Below are 17,948 nucleotides of genomic sequence, written 5' to 3'. Positions count from 1 at the left end.
TCTTCGCTCACTAGTCTAGTTTCAAACTTCAAAGGATTATCGATTACGATAGTCTCGTGAATACACGAGTCCTCTGGCTTTGGCACTTGCAAGCTCCAAATCAAAACGATCCCGAAGGATACCAAATTCCCGAAGGATACCAAACAAACTGGGAGACGCTCCACTTATACTTAACTGAATATCGATGATCGATGGCGTCACCAGAAGACTCTCTCAATTGTTTCGCTCTACCAAATCGTCAAGGGTCCAAAACAGGGCGAATAATCAGGGCAGCAGTCCTTCGTAGCCGTCGGGACGCGGAGAACCTCGCAGAAAAGACTTTCGGACCACGTCGACATGCAGGGGTCGATGAAGTGGCGGCCTTCCTCCGGAATTTCTACACGAAGCTCCTCACGAACCTCTGGCTTGGACCGGTACCGCTGAAATCGCCCTACGTTGGGCACCAACTGAAGTACTGGGTTTTTAGAACCCAGTGGTGCAGGGGAACACACCCTAAGACTTCGGGTTCTTCCTGTTTCAGACCTACAGAAACACAGAGTCTTCTGGGTGAAGTCAAAGGTCGATTAATTGGCTGCAGACCAATTACAGGTATCCGAGAAGTACAACACAATGTATGTTCTCAGGAGACTGCTTAAACTTACAGAAACGGCCTTCTCCTTATATACAAAATATCATGCTTCAGGCACACATTCCTAGTTTTACGATATGGTCATTCACATGTATTCATTACAAACGAAAAGGCAGAGTCATGATGACCATCCCACATTCCAGTTCAGCCAGCCCACAATTATTTACCCAGCAAGGCTCAGATCCCACATCAGATATCAACAGACCCCAATAAACACGGGCACCTCCTGTTTGGAAAACAAGCCATAAAGCAGGAAGAGTCAGGTGTGAAAGAGATTAGCTGGAGGCTTGTGTGGGATGAAAAGGCTTTATGGTGTGTCAAACCCTGATGCTAATCACAGGTGGCCGTAGGACGGGGAGCTCGTGGGACCGGACTGACCTGGGGCAGCGGAGCCAAGCTGCACAGGTCACAGAGAAGTCAAATAGAGAGCACATGTAATCTGAAGGCCTGTGCTTGTTCATAATGTGTAGCCTATGTGAGGGCAACCATAAGATGGCCACCGCTCCAAGATGGAACCCACGAAGTCAATGCAAAATATCGTATACAAAGTGCATTTATCGATGAAATGTTATGCAAGGCACTTGTACATACTGTTTTGGCTTTTCGCGGTTCGCTGATACCTGAATAGGCAGGGGTAGGGCCCTGCCTTCTCCGCGGTCCCAAATTTTAAAGTACCACAATTTAACACATCTCAGTTCAAATAAACACATTTTATTAACACTTATGATGTTGACTTTGTGCATTATATGTAGCTCTTTATATATTTAAGGGAGCACACTAATGTATTAAAAAGCCAGGAAGCACTGAAGAAGTGCATAGTACTTCCCCATCAGTACTTGACTCTCAATGATAGCTCGGGAAGGTAGGTGCAAGGTTTACATGGGCGCAAGCCTCAAAATAAACTCCGCATCCCCAGTAAATGAATGTTTAGTCAGATACAAGTATTTGTGGCATCAAAGCATCCAACAGGAAAAAAAGCCCTCTCGACCAATCATTTGGTGCACATTCGTTCAATAGTTTTTGGGAAGTAAAGGATGCCAACACATCAGATAAAGCAGTATCCATTTTAGGACTCAGTCCTCTGTCCTAAAAGAAGTATTTAAAAAAATCCAGGGGACAGGGTTGAGATGCAATTACCCCCTCGGCCTGGTGGGCAGGTCCCCCCCAAAAAATTTTAATGGTACCATGGGTCTTCAGAGAATCTGAGCATCTGTGGTCACATTAAAAAAAGGGCAGGCTCCCACTCTTTTTAAAAGTAAACTACTGGGTTGGGCCACAGCCTGAGGGGGTTGATGGGTATTTTTTGGGGGGAAAAGGGTACTGCTGCCCTCCTCCTTGAGCCTTTATGAAGCCACAGGAACCCCATTTGCCAGGGCCGACATTGATAATAATGGAAGGAGCATGCAGCCTCCTTCCCCGAGTCTCAGATCCCCTGGGCCAACTTTTAAATGTAGGGGAGAGTATTATGTGCCCTGTCCGAGCCTCAGATATGTCCAGGGACTGCATTCCCAGGGCTGACATTGACATTTAGGGGATGAAGGTGTGCAGCCCTCTCCCTGAGCCTCAGAGAAGCCTGAAGACCCCTTACCCGGAGACTGACTTTGAAGTTTAGTGGAGGTGGGGTTTTGGGTTCTCCCAAGCAGTTCAAATGACCGGAGACCCCATTCCTGGGGCTAGACTAAAGCAGTGTCACAAAGACCTCTATCGGGCGGACCAGGACACCCCAAAATCATTTTTATGTTAAAAAGGAGCCTCTCATTTATTATTCACTGCTCCAGGCAAAGAGTGCCTCATAAAGTCCTGTGTGAAGTTATTTATGAAGTTGGATCCTGGAGGTGCCCCTTGAAGGGGCAGGGTAATTACCAATCATTTTTTTAACGTTGTTGAGGGCTGCATGGAGTACAGCAGCCCCTAACAACCTTAAAAAAAACACAGTAAGTCTCTGGGGTCATTGAATCTATGGCCCAGGGAAGCTTACCATATTTGTTTTAAAGCATTCCGAGCTAGGGCTATATGCTCCTCAGCTGGTGTGCAGGGACCCGTTATGGTTGTTTCCATGGCTGCACTTTGTGGCCTGAAAATGTTAGAAAAGACTTAAAGACATGTTTAATTTTTTTTTTAATTCTTTGCTGTAAAGATTTTGTGACAATCACTATTATTGCTTTGTGTGAATTTATAAAATATAATTTGAATTATAGTTATCGGTGACTTTTTGACTAAGCCAATAAGTCTTCTTTATATATGTTGATGTGCTGAACCGTTGACAAAGCCAATAGCCTTGCTGTTGTATATTTTGGTGTTATAACACTTTGAAAAAGCCAGTAGGTCTGCCTTACTTAAAATGACAGATTATACTGTTACATGATATTGTCAGCTGTGCATGGAGGCGGGGAGTGGCCGCCAGCAGGAGGGGGGTTATGCATGGGGCCTGGTTCCAGTCCATGTCCTGCTCCCAACCCCACACTGCACATCACGAAGGCTGTGTGTGTAGGAGGGTGGGTGCTGGTGAGGGGTTAAACACACACTCCACCAAACTCCATGCCACACACAGTCAAAGGTTCTGTGTGGCAGGGGGTAGAAGCCTACAGGAGATTGGGTGCATGGCTGTGACTAACCCACCACTGCCCACTTTATGTTAAAATAAACATGGAAATTCACTGAAAAAATATAGGTTAAAGTGAAGTTATAGTTGAAAAAATGTCAGCTAAAACATACAGTTTAAAATTAAATATTGAAATTCACCAGTAATAGTTATTTCAAGTAACTGTAACTCATGGCCTAATGTAACTATAACTCACATTCTCGCCATGCACTGCTAATTACTTCACATATTACATCACTCATGACATGTTCTACAACATTATTGAGAACATCAATGCAACATCTGAAATGTTGATGACAACCCTATACATGGTCGGGTGTGAGTTATAGTTACTTTAGGCCACAAGTTATAGTTACTTGAGATAACTATAACTGGTAAATTTCAGTGGTTTTGTTTGTTTAAAACACTATGTTTTAAACCTTTCAACCTCTCTTTTTTCAGTGCTTTTCTGAGGTTTTGTAATGTAAATTAAGATATCATTACAATTCCTAACTATAACATCACTTTAAGCCCTTTTTCAGTGAATATATATATATATATATATACATACACACATATATATATATATAAGAACAGTCCTCTCACACTGAGAAGGGGGTGAGCTGCACACATTAGGTGAGGTAAAAACAATATATTTCTTTTCAAAGCGCTGGCGCTGGCATATTTATTCCTGATGCATTTCGGTCAGCATTGACCTTTTTCAAAGGAAGCCAGAAGCATCTGGAGGCTAAAAGGTAAACTGTCACCGGTTGCTCGTTTTTAAGTGTTTGCCCCCTGGTGGGCTCCACGTTAGGCTTGAGTGAGGCATGCTGGTTTGTGAAGTTTCACCTTTAGTCCCGCAATTATTTCCCATTGGTGGGTGATGCTTTGAGATTTTTAGTTTGTTGGCGCTACACCTAATCCCCGTGCATACTGACTTTCAAGTTGCTGGGGGCCATAACCAGGGTCCAGTCCCTGGCGGCTGCCACTGCTCTTGTTGCTTCCGCAGAACTTCAAACCGGGTCTAATTTCGGGCAGTTGTTGGCGCTCTTTTTCCTGGTGGTGCGTCGCTCTCGACAGGACCACGCCGTGAAAACATAAGAACAGTCCTCTCACACGGAGAAGGGAGTGAGCCGCACACATTAGGTGAGGTAAAAACAATTTATTTCTTTTCAAAACGCTGGCGCTGGCATATTTATTCCTGATGCATTTCGGTCAGCATTGACCTTTTTCAAAGGAAGCCAGAAGCATCTGGAGGCTAAAAGGTAAACTGTCACCGGTTGCTCGTTTTTAAGTGTTTGCCCCCTGGTGGGCTCCACGTTAGGCTTGAGTACATATACATATATACAAATATGCCATATATTGTCAGTATAAACATTTGGTGGCATACATTTAACTGCGTATCCCTTGTCATAGAGTAATGCCATACATTCTTGCATAATGCAATTGTTGGGATTCTACTGTGGAGATACTTGTTTTTATATTTATTTAGGTCACCACCTTATGCCGCCCCCTTGGACTCCTGGTAGCTCGAAGCAATATGAGCCCATAACTAGAGTCCTGTAGTTGGGGCTTGATCCTGCTTCTCCCATTATGTCCTTTGGGATTATTAACAACTTGTCTTTGCACATCACACATTTCCCAGTAGCCAATCAGGGTTAAGATTGCTCCCTTTTGCTCAGGTTAATTAATTTGTTGGTCTGATGAATACATGCAATATTTATTGTCTTCTTTTGTTGACACAGTTATCTATTTGAATCACTTTTTAGCACAATATGTGACTGCATTGTGTTCATATTGCCAAGACAGTGCTGATTTTCTCCATAGAATTCATGACATCACCTAAGTTCCATCGTACACCATGATAACTCTTAATGTTTAATGCCCTATATACGAGCAAATACCAGCAAGAGCAGAAAGGGGCGTGTATGACACAGTGCCTTGTTTCGTTGTGGTTGTCATGCTTCAATGCACTTAGTGAACTAGAGCCAAGTCAATGTTATTGCATTCCCAAGATCAAACAGTAATAAGGCCTCCTTTGAGGAGCAAAGATAGGCAGCAGAGAGTTTCAACACTCATGAACTGGGACCTCTGCAGACTGCCTTCTCTAACACTGACCCTCACCTATGCCTCTGTCATATCACTATGGTGTATTCCCCAGTGCAAATTCCAATGTGCAGGCCACTGCTTAGGGGTTAGATGTGTAAAGATGTATGCTTTAGGGCAAAGCACACATGTTAAAGCTAGGTATATCATGCAATACTACTAGGCTCCTTGCTTACACCTAGGTTCTCTCTGCATTAAGATTTGGCTCAATGCCAGGTCATTCTACTTTGGTAGATCTGAGTTGTGCCAGGGCTTATGGCTTTTGTGTGTTTCATCGGAGATACTTCCTGTGTGGATAAATAAAAAGGCAGTCGGCCCAAAAGCATTTTGACATTGCGCTGGGGTCACGTTTCTTAACAAAACAACTTTTGTGAATGAAAATTGATTGTCACCCTCGCCTCAGCCAGGACAGGTCAGTCCAATAGCCCCTGCTCCCTTTTCCCTCTGACAGAATAACTGGCCACGACCCAGTCCTCTTCCCTCTAGTGGATATTGGTTGCCACTCCCTGCAATCCCCGGTAAATTGTGGTTTCAGACCTCTGTGGATCTTCCCTGCTACCATAGTTACACGGAAAAACACAATACTTGAATCCACCCGTGCCTCTCCAGATCTTTGGAGTTCAACCAAGATGGTAACCCTAGAAGTCAGACCCTGCTTTCCATTACCTGACACTCCAAGCTCCTTCAGCCTACATGGTACCTAGTAGGGCTCAAAGTTCACCACTAGTAGATGCTCTCATCACTTACATAGCTCTGCTGAAAAAGCAAAATTCCAGACAGTTTACTGCTCCCTCCCTTTCCTAATTTCATTCTGTGAGCTGGATAGTCTTAAAGACAGGTCTGGAGGGCTCCTGTTTTTCTGTGATTGAGACTCCATTTCCTCACAGGATCCCGTGTCTATGAGCAAGGTTGAAAGGGTGGGTAGACCCTGCCACCATCAAGGGAGTAACAAGGAAATCAGAGAAGAGGACATCAGTCAAAAGACCCTTGGCAGGTACTACAATGCAAGCAATTAGATGTTTTCTATGGAAGAAAACACAGGATAAAGAATGTAGAGAGATAAATTCAGACTGCTCAAAATCCAGCAGTGAGGTAAAGATCTATGGGCCATATTATCAAGGAACGGTGACAACATTATCACCGCTTTAGCGGTAGGAAACTACCGCTAAAGCGGTGATAATGGGCTTGATAATATGCCTTTATGAATTCCCATAGAAGCCCTGGTTCCAGTGTGAACATGGGCTTCCATGGGAGTTCACAAGGGCATTTTATCAGCCCATTATCACCGCTTTAGCTGCAGTTTCCTGCCGCTAAAGCGGCGATAATGTTATCGCCGGCTCCTTGATAATATGGCCCTATGTCCCCAATGAGGGGAGTGAGTAAGATACAAAAAAGTAGCGGATACTAACGTCGCGGTATTTTGTTCTTTGCTTCTCCCTTGGCAGCAAGGTGGAAGACGCTGAAGCCTCACTCTAGAATAAACCCTTGTTTCCAGACCTCGCCGCTCACTATCAGAACTGTATCTACCTACCCCTCCAGTGACAGGAAGTAGAGCGCCATTAAGGACATTAACGAGGGAACTGTGCCTTCCTGTCTTTCTGGTGACTTAACATGGAGTCCCATTCGGGAGTGATTGAGAGAAACACATGAATAAATGAAAAAGACTATTAAATCCTCTGCTGTGATCTGCTCATTTCTCCACCATCCTCGGGTACGTACGCTTTAATGACAGCCTCTGGAATGTGAAAGATTCCCTAGCCACAGGCTCTATTTTGCCTTCTCAAATGTCTATTGATAAATCCTATTTAAGAAGAAGTGGGATGTAATTTACTAATCCAAATACTGGAAAGCTTTTCCTGGAATGGTATATGTGTATGTCAGTTTCAGTGTTAATGGTATTTCACTAAGTCTCTGCCCAAAGAATTTACCTAATTTTAGACATTTCTAAGATCAAAATACAATTTCACTGGCAAAACACTTTCCACATAAAATAGATTTTACCAAGAGTTCCTTTTTCTACTCTGAACGCATAATTTATATATAACTCTATGCTTCTCAACAGTTTGCTTTTACTTATAATGCAAGTTTTGCTTTTTGTTTGGCTAGGCTATAATCTTCAATTGAGATTTTAGAGAGTGACCTATGTATCAGGCTTGGATGAGCTTGAGTTTTTATTTACTAAAATGTCTCTGTAATACTTTGCCTCAAATAGTAAACAGGAATGTCCTTTTTGCCCTTGCTACTGGTAATATTTTACCATCCAATGCTTAAATACTTTTTTAACATAAATATCTGAGCTGGCATAGCAGAGTCGGTTGTGGATTGTTGTGTTTTACTATGAATCCTGTCCACTAAAATAGGAGCTACACACAATCCCAATTTCTAATTTCTGATTTCTGATTTGTATATTGAATGCATTACTCTTAACACTCAAGCACTTTACTCTTTAATGTAATTGTGATCCCTGATTGGCCAAGATTATGGAAGTGCCCATGTTGATTCTGAACTCATTTAATTCTCAGCTGTTATTGCACAAGGGACTCTGGGCCACATGTATCATCATATTTTGCATTCGTAAACGATGCAATCGCTAAATTCGGCAGTTTGCGAATGCAAAATAGCCTTTCAAGATGTATGAAAGGCTTTGGCAGGGCATTTTAGGTAATCACAATGTTTTGCGATTACCTAAAATTGTGGCCACAAATGTGGAATCACAATTTGCGATTCTCCAAGCACATGTACAACTCATTTTCTAAATGCTAACTTTGTGTTTAGGAAATGCTATTGTGATCAACTCCAAGTCGATGGTAACCATATGTAATTTTTGAAAATGCACAAAAAATGAATTTTTCAAAGTGCCATGTAGCACATGTGAGCACTTTACACGTGCACTTTTTTGGGGTCCTTAATGGGTGTCTTAGGTCCCCGGGCATCCTTCATTTTGCATTACCTAATTTGCGATTACCAATTAGGTAATCACAAATTAGCTAAATCAAAACCTTTTTCACCTCTGGACTTTTGGCCTATAGGAACGCATGGAGTGGTATTACCTAACAGCGATTACCTATTTGTTTAATTGCTATTTGGTAATTTTAAGAAATAGCAAAATCTTTAGTGATTCCTTACCTACATTGCATTTTGTGATTACCAAATAGCGATTCAGCAAAAATAGCTATTTATAGCTGTCCCTATTTCCATCTTCTTGGCCTTCGTCCCTTCAACCAACAGGTTACAGATGCCTCGCTTTTGCTCTGGCTCGCAACTTGCCATTTGACAATAGTTTTAGGGTTCTGATACTGATAACAATATCCTGAAAGTGCCACAGCCAAATTTGGCCTCACAGCAACATGCAGCAGAGGACATGGAAGTCCTAAAGCACCCACCTGCATCACACTTCCTCCTACAAGCTTAACCCAATGCTCACTTGGCTCTAGAGAGAGTACATCAGTGCAGTGCTAGAGCCACTGTATGGGTCTACCTTCCTATGTCTCTGAAGCATAGTTCCATAGCTTTACTGCTCAATATTGTATGCTGTAACACTACACGTGCTAATAGTGTGGTAAAATAGTGTGTAAACATACACCTGTCTTCTGGAGTGTGCTATTTTTGCTTCTTGGGGCTAAAGGTTTTCGCTTGTCCTCTCAAGAGCACTAGGTCACCACTCCCACACTCTCCTTTTGATCTCAGCAAGACACTCTTGTAAAGATACAGTCGTTTTTATTGTCACATATTTGAAAGCCATAAAATATTTATTTTTTATTTAATACCGTGGTAAACTTGACCCTCATTTAATGTCATTGGCTCCACCAAACAAGTTACAAGTCACTGCTTATTGATCAACGCTCTCAATTCGTGCTGGTGGTAACAGGTGGTGGGGCTGACGCCACTTTTGAGAACTGTGACAGATTTTTCATCCTCCAACTATTAACTCGAGCAAGCAAGAGAAAGGAGGAAGATGATAAATATGGGAAAGCAGTGTCAAAAGGAGAACACAGGTAGAAAAAACTGAATCTACAAGAGTGAGATACACTGACAGGGGCCTGCTGCACCACACAAAAAGTAGAAAAGGATATGGTCCCAGAACATACATAGATTGAAAAACTGAGCAAAGTCAGCAGAATAACAATTGCAACAAATAAAGCATATCAAAGTGTTGTTTAATCACACTTGGAACAGGCACATGAATGCATGTAAGAAACACATTTACAAAAGTGCAGGGTGCCACAAGGAAGGAGAGGGTGTGATGAGTTGGGTAGGGTAATAGGATAAGTGACATGTAAACATTCGTAACGGTTGTACAAATCAATTGCTGTGCACGTTGCTATCGTGCCAAATAATCAGAATGAAAATCAATCATAGGCAAAATTGAGTGAACAGCCTAAAGAGCCATATACAAGCAAAAATACACAATGCTCAATGCACTATTGTAGGTACTGGCGTAGTGAAATGTCGACGTTTCGACCCCTCATCAAGGGTAGGATGATTAGATCCTTACGAGTGGGGTCTTCCTCAGGACAGAGAGGACGGTGAGACAGGAAGGGTAGGCACCTATAAAAACATTCGATCAGTATTAAAAAAAGGGGTAGCGAAGCCAAGCAGAAAAGAGCAGCGAGGCTGGAAATGGAAAGGCTATACCATAATTACCAATTGGGAGAAAGGACATCTAATCAGTGTCAGCTTGGCGTCCGAAGGCGCAAGGGCAAAGAGGCTCCAAAGGCAGGTGGGAGTGATAAACACCTATAACAAATTAAAGGTGACAATGGAATCATTCAAGTAACAATTCATTGGATAAGTTGGGTATAACTCCCTGAAGATGGGAACTTACAATTCTTAGTCGAACCACAGAGGAGGAATTGATTACTCCATCATTACACGCCGCAACGTAGATCGGTGCGTGTTGAGTGAACTAAATCACTTGGAAATCAGCCTCTATAAGTAAATGGAGAGGGGTGCTCTTTTAGTGAAAAACCTAGTAGGTAATCCAAAGCTAGAGAAATAAAGAAATAAACTGCCACAAGGACCTGGTCCCCCAACCTATCATCCGTGCGTTGGGTTGTTACATAATGGAGCGAGAGAATCAGAGAAGCGGGCGCTACTTCTGATGATTAAAAATGAGTAAGCAATGGAAAAGTGAACCGTCATTGCAGACAGGTATTGCTTGCACGTTATGAAAAGAAAAATAATCAGTTAACAAAGCAGCAAATAGAACGTGTAGGGAATCTTAAATCGATTTGTCCAAATAGAACGGAGGTGGGTGGCGTGGTTCCCGTTAAGCAATTACTTAATATGAATACACGGGAAACAAAGACACTTGTTTATATAGGAGCAAGCTATTCGTGTGAATAATAAAAATAGCCAACGTGTGTATGCATATATCGAATTGGGCCAAGTTAAACGAAAGGGAGAGGAGAGGAGAGGTTCCCCTACCTTTAGACGGTGTCCGTGTCTGCTGCACTCGGAACTGGCAAAACACTGAGACCGCGGGCCGGCTGCCTCATATGGAGAACGCAGCCGCCGCGTGACGTTAGAACGGGTGCAGACGCTGGATGCTGTCCGTGACGGTACAATGGAAGAAAGACATCACGGGTACTTCGTCAGTAAACTAATGGTTAAAAAATTTTTTAATCGCAATCGTGGTCTAGAATTAAATAGAAATGACTCACAATGGTATCGCGGAAAAAAGGGGGGTGTTAATTATGGATATTGGAGTGAAACGTGACTCGAAGAGTTACACGCTCAGACGGAGTAATCAGAGAGTAAATGTAAACAACCAGGGGATGCTCTGATGGAGAAAAAATCTGTACATTATAAAAACGCATAAATTAGAAAAATACAAAGCATAAAAGAAGCATAATTCATTTGGAAATGCAAAGTTTGTAACACTACAAGCGAACTCGTGTAGATTGATATTATCTTAATGACTGGTTAGAATGTAGCAAAGACAAGTGGTTGATTCATATAGAGAGAAAACAGTCAAGTTATCATATATACATGGTGTACACTACTCATATGCATATGATGGGAAAAAGGACAGAACGCTCAAAAATAACATTGACAGCTGAAATTATTTTAAAAAAGTCAAATTGTCATATATACAAGGTGTACATTACTCATATGCATATGATGATCAAAAGGACAAAACGTTCAAAAGTGACATTGACAGCAGGTTATGAGCTGAAACACCTGAAGAAAGAGGACAGTGTTCACTAATTGCTGAGAATAGCTAGTTGGGCATTGCTGGGGTCTTGTTCGTTTAAACCCGTTAGAATAGTATCAAATCGAATCATCATTTTAGACTCTCTAATGAGAAGGATAGAGGATATATTGCCTCCCCTGGGTCCCAGTTCGGTTTTCTCCAAAACAATCCATTGCATTTCATCTGGGCGATGTCCCAGTTGGTGATAATGTTCAACCAGAGGTGCACCTGTCACATTGCATCTTATCCTACTTTGGTGTTGCAGAATTCTTGCTTTTACTTTTTGCTGTGTCTGGCCGATGTATAGTTGGCCACATGGGCACAGAATCCCGTAGATGACATTACTGGAATTACAATTTGTATGTGATTGCAATGTAATGGTCTGATTTTTGTATTCAAAGTTTTTAGCTTGCATAGTTGTGGGGCACGCTTTACATGACCCACATTTGAAATTACCTATGATTGGTGGTAGGTTCCAGAGCGACTGGATAGTCGGTTCAACTGGGTCCTCAAGGAAGGAATGCACCACATGATCCTTTATGCTCATCGCTTTCTTAAAAGAATGCATCGGTAAATTTGGTTGATCAATTTCGGTAGATACAATGCTCCAATGTTTGTTGATGATCCTTTTCACTGCGTTACTTCGAGTGGAGAATGTTGTGACACATATCATCTTATTGTTTTGTAATGATGTAGCGGGATTTTTGGATGAGAGCAAAATGTCCCGTGGGTTGTACCAGGCCCTCTTTTGGGCCCTTTTCACCAGTCGTTTCGGGTAACCTCTTGAGATTAACCTGGCCATTAAGTTCTCAGACTCTGTTATGTAGTCTGTTCGCTTCGTGCAGTTCCTGCGGATCCGCAAGAACTGTCCGACTGGAAGATTGTCGCGTAAACCGCGTGGGTGGTGGCTACTGTACCTTAGTAAGGAATTTCTTTCAGTTGGCTTCCTATATAAGGTAGTTAGAAGTTTCTCATCTTCATAGAAAATTTTCAAATCAAGAAAGGGTATCTCCTGTGTACTAGACTGTATAGTGAACTGGATATCTTGGTCGCACTGGTTTAGCCATTGGTGGAACAGGTTGAGTTGAGTAGTTTCACCATTCCAAATTATTAATATATCGTCAATATATCTTTTCCACATATTAATATGGATCGAGAATGGGTTGTTATTCAGGACGAAACGCTTTTCAAAATTGTCCATATACAGGATCGCTAAATCTGGAGCAAAAGCAGCCACCATCGCAACTCCTTTCGTCTGTACATAATACTTGCCTTGAAAATAAAAGAAGTTCTTTTTCATAGCGATGGTCAAAAGAGCTATGATGAAATCCGTGGGTACCCTTGTTGGTGCTGGTCTCAAATCCAAAACTTCTCGCATAACCGCCAATGCTGGTTCTTGCGGGATGCTGGTGTATAGTGAGACGATATCGCAGGTGACAAGTATCTGCTCACTAGAGTTGAATGGTTTTTGGTCGATCATTGCAATGACTTGCATGGTGTCTCGCAGGTACGTCTCTGTTTCTTCCGCTATTGGTTTAAGGAAAAAATCTATGTATTTGCATAGAGGTTCCAATAGTGAACCGCAACCGGATACTATAGGGCGACCAGGAGGATGGAGGATGTCCTTATGTATCTTCGGTAGGGTATAGATGGTAGGTAGTCGTGGGTGTCGCTGATTCAGATATTCATATTCTAATTTGCTTAGAAAGCCACAGTTCAAGGCATCGAGAGTTATTTGGTGGATTTCCCCCATCAAGTCCTTTGTGGGATCAGATTTTAGTAAGGAATAACTGACGCCATCTTGTAACTGCCTTAGAATCTCCGACTTGTATGCAGTCGTGTCTTGTACCACTATAGCTCCACCCTTATCAGCAGACTTGATCACAATGTCCTTGTTATTTTTAAGGGTTAAGAGTGCAGCTTTTTCAGACTTGCTGGTGTTAAGTATAGTGTGTTAGTAAGTCGAAAGTAAAATGTTAACATCGTTGAGAACTATACTCTCGTAAGCCAAAATCCTGCTACTCATAGCATTTGCAGGTGGAACAAACTTGGATGGAGGCCTTAGCCCGGTGAAAGACTTGGAAGGACTATCTTCAGTGTTCCTGAAGAAATACCTAAGACGAATCTTGCGAAAAAAGCCATGGAGTTCAGTCTTTAAGTTGAATGAATTCGGGTGTGCAGTTGGGACAAACGACAGACCCTTAGAAAGTACAGCTTGTTCATCAGTGTTGAGATTATATGCAGAGATGTTGACCACTGGGTTGTCACTGTGGTCAACTGGCCTCTCGGAGGTCCTCTTGGCCAGTTGCCAACTGGCCAAGAGGACCTCCGAGACCTCCGAGAGGCCAGCAGAATCCACCGAGTACCAATTGGGACAGAGGCCGAGGCACAACCCCGAAGCAAGTCCGATTCCAACAAGAGAACCACGGAGAGATTTCGACAAGGCGCAAGGTCTACAGATGGTAGAGCCCAGTGACAACCCAGTGGTCAACATCTCTGCATATAATCTCAACACTGATGAACAAGCTGTACTTTCTAAGGGTCTGTCGTTTGTCCCAACTGCACACCCGAATTCATTCAACTTAAAGACTGAACTCCATGGCTTTTTTCGCAAGATTCGTCTTAGGTATTTCTTCAGGAACACTGAAGATAGTCCTTCCAAGTCTTTCACCGGGCTAAGGCCTCCATCCAAGTTTGTTCCACCTGCAAATGCTATGAGTAGCAGGATTTTGGCTTACGAGAGTATAGTTCTCAACGATGTTAACATTTTACTTTCGACTTACAAACACACTATACTTAACACCAGCAAGTCTGAAAAAGCTGCACTCTTAACCCTTAAAAATAACAAGGACATTGTGATCAAGTCTGCTGATAAGGGTGGAGCTATAGTGGTACAAGACACGACTGCATACAAGTCGGAGATTCTAAGGCAGTTACAAGATGGCGTCAGTTATTCCTTACTAAAATCTGATCCCACAAAGGACTTGATGGGGGAAATCCACCAAATAACTCTCGATGCCTTGAACTGTGGCTTTCTAAGCAAATTAGAATATGAATATCTGAATCAGCGACACCCACGACTACCTACCATCTATACCCTACCGAAGATACATAAGGACATCCTCCATCCTCCTGGTCGCCCTATAGTATCCGGTTGCGGTTCACTATTGGAACCTCTATGCAAATACATAGATTTTTTCCTTAAACCAATAGCGGAAGAAACAGAGACGTACCTGCGAGACACCATGCAAGTCATTGCAATGATCGACCAAAAACCATTCAACTCTAGTGAGCAGATACTTGTCACCTGCGATATCGTCTCACTATACACCAGCATCCCGCAAGAACCAGCATTGGCGGTTATGCGAGAAGTTTTGGATTTGAGACCAGCACCAACAAGGGTACCCACGGATTTCATCATAGCTCTTTTGACCATCGCTATGAAAAAGAACTTCTTTTATTTTCAAGGCAAGTATTATGTACAGACGAAAGGAGTTGCGATGGGGGCTGCTTTTGCTCCAGATTTAGCGATCCTGTATATGGACAATTTTGAAAAGCGTTTCGTCCTGAATAACAACCCATTCTCGATCCATATTAATATGTGGAAAAGATATATTGACGATATATTAATAATTTGGAATGGTGAAACTACTCAACTCAACCTGTTCCACCAATGGCTAAACCAGTGCGACCAAGATATCCAGTTCACTATACAGTCTAGTACACAGGAGATACCCTTTCTTGATTTGAAAATTTTCTATGAAGATGAGAAACTTCTAACTACCTTATATAGGAAGCCAACTGAAAGAAATTCCTTACTAAGGTACAGTAGCCACCACCCACGCGGTTTACGCGACAATCTTCCAGTCGGACAGTTCTTGCGGATCCGCAGGAACTGCACGAAGCGAACAGACTACATAACAGAGTCTGAGAACTTAATGGCCAGGTTAATCTCAAGAGGTTACCCGAAACGACTGGTGAAAAGGGCCCAAAAGAGGGCCTGGTACAACCCACGGGACATTTTGCTCTCATCCAAAAATCCCGCTACATCATTACAAAACAATAAGATGATATGTGTCACAACATTCTCCACTCGAAGTAACGCAGTGAAAAGGATCATCAACAAACATTGGAGCATTGTATCTACCGAAATTGATCAACCAAATTTACCGATGCATTCTTTTAAGAAAGCGATGAGCATAAAGGATCATGTGGTGCATTCCTTCCTTGAGGACCCAGTTGAACCGACTATCCAGTCGCTCTGGAACCTACCACCAATCATAGGTCATTTCAAATGTGGGTCATGTAAAGCGTGCCCCACAACTATGCAAGCTAAAAACTTTGAATACAAAAATCAGACCATTACATTGCAATCACATACAAATTGTAATTCCAGTAATGTCATCTACGGGATTCTGTGCCCATGTGGCCAACTATACATCGGCCAGACACAGCAAAAAGTAAAAGCAAGAATTCTGCAACACCAAAGTAGGATAAGATGCAATGTGACAGGTGCACCTCTGGTTGAACATTATCACCAACTGGGACATCGCCCAGATGAAATGCAATGGATTGTTTTGGAGAAAACCGAACTGGGACCCAGGGGAGGCAATATATCCTCTATCCTTCTCATTAGAGAGTCTAAAATGATGATTCGATTTGATACTATTCTAACGGGTTTAAACGAACAAGACCCCAGCAATGCCCAACTAGCTATTCTCAGCAATTAGTGAACACTGTCCTCTTTCTTCAGGTGTTTCAGCTCATAACCTGCTGTCAATGTCACTTTTGAACGTTTTGTCCTTTTGATCATCATATGCATATGAGTAATGTACACCTTGTATATATGACAATTTGACTTTTTTAAAATAATTTCAGCTGTCAATGTTATTTTTGAGCGTTCTGTCCTTTTTCCCATCATATGCATATGAGTAGTGTACACCATGTATATATGATAACTTGACTGTTTTCTCTCTATATGAATCAACCACTTGTCTTTGCTACATTCTAACCAGTCATTAAGATAATATCAATCTACACGAGTTCGCTTGTAGTGTTACAAACTTTGCATTTCCAAATGAATTATGCTTCTTTTATGCTTTGTATTTTTCTAATTTATGCGTTTTTATAATGTACAGATTTTTTCTCCATCAGAGCATCCCCTGGTTGTTTACATTTACTCTCTGATTACTCCGTCTGAGCGTGTAACTCTTCGAGTCACGTTTCACTCCAATATCCATAATTAACACCCCCCTTTTTTCCGCGATACCATTGTGAGTCATTTCTATTTAATTCTAGACCACGATTGCGATTAAAAAATTTTTTAACCATTAGTTTACTGACGAAGTACCCGTGATGTCTTTCTTCCATTGTACCGTCACGGACAGCATCCAGCGTCTGCACCCGTTCTAACGTCACGCGGCGGCTGCGTTCTCCATATGAGGCAGCCGGCCCGCGGTCTCAGTGTTTTGCCAGTTCCGAGTGCAGCAGACACGGACACCGTCTAAAGGTAGGGGAACCTCTCCTCTCCTCTCCCTTTCGTTTAACTTGGCCCAATTCGATATATGCATACACACGTTGGCTATTTTTATTATTCACACGAATAGCTTGCTCCTATATAAACAAGTGTCTTTGTTTCCCGTGTATTCATATTAAGTAATTGCTTAACGGGAACCACGCCACCCACCTCCGTTCTATTTGGACAAATCGATTTAAGATTCCCTACACGTTCTATTTGCTGCTTTGTTAACTGATTATTTTTCTTTTCATAACGTGCAAGCAATACCTGTCTGCAATGACGGTTCACTTTTCCATTGCTTACTCATTTTTAATCATCAGAAGTAGCGCCCGCTTCTCTGATTCTCTCGCTCCATTATGTAACAACCCAACGCACGGATGATAGGTTGGGGGACCAGGTCCTTGTGGCAGTTTATTTCTTTATTTCTCTAGCTTTGGATTACCTACTAGGTTTTTCACTAAAAGAGCACCCCTCTCCATTTACTTATAGAGGCTGATTTCCAAGTGATTTAGTTCACTCAACACACACCGATCTACGTTGCGGCGTGTAATGATGGAGTAATCAATTCCTCCTCTGTGGTTCGACTAAGAATTGTAAGTTCCCATCTTCAGGGAGTTATACCCAACTTATCCAATGAATTGTTACTTGAATGATTCCATTGTCACCTTTAATTTGTTATAGGTGTTTATCACTCCCACCTGCCTTTGGAGCCTCTTTGCCCTTGCGCCTTCGGACGCCAAGCTGACACTGATTAGATGTCCTTTCTCCCAATTGGTAATTATGGTATAGCCTTTCCATTTCCAGCCTCGCTGCTCTTTTCTGCTTGGCTTCGCTACCCCTTTTTTTAATACTGATCGAATGTTTTTATAGGTGCCTACCCTTCCTGTCTCACCGTCCTCTCTGTCCTGAGGAAGACCCC

At 42.3% G+C, this 17,948-nt stretch overlaps 1 long non-coding RNA gene across 1 annotated transcript; it reads right to left on the bottom strand.

Moving 5' to 3' along the window:
* Nucleotides 1–9,487: 9,487 nt before the first annotated feature.
* On the bottom strand, nucleotides 9,488–10,490 carry LOC146822769 (uncharacterized). Its single transcript, XR_014961829.1, has 3 exons — nucleotides 10,141–10,490; nucleotides 9,960–10,052; nucleotides 9,488–9,863 (listed from the first exon to the last, which is right to left on the bottom strand). It is a non-coding gene; the product is annotated as an uncharacterized LOC146822769 (long non-coding RNA).
* Nucleotides 10,491–17,948: the final 7,458 nt, after the last annotated feature.

The sequence above is a fragment of the Triturus cristatus genome, chromosome 5_2 (assembly GCF_964204655.1).
Source record: "Triturus cristatus chromosome 5_2, aTriCri1.1, whole genome shotgun sequence".
In the NCBI taxonomy this organism is placed as follows: Eukaryota; Metazoa; Chordata; class Amphibia; order Caudata; family Salamandridae; genus Triturus; species Triturus cristatus.
Note: the sequence above shows the minus strand (reverse complement) of the source record. Positions and strands in the feature narration are given on the sequence as shown.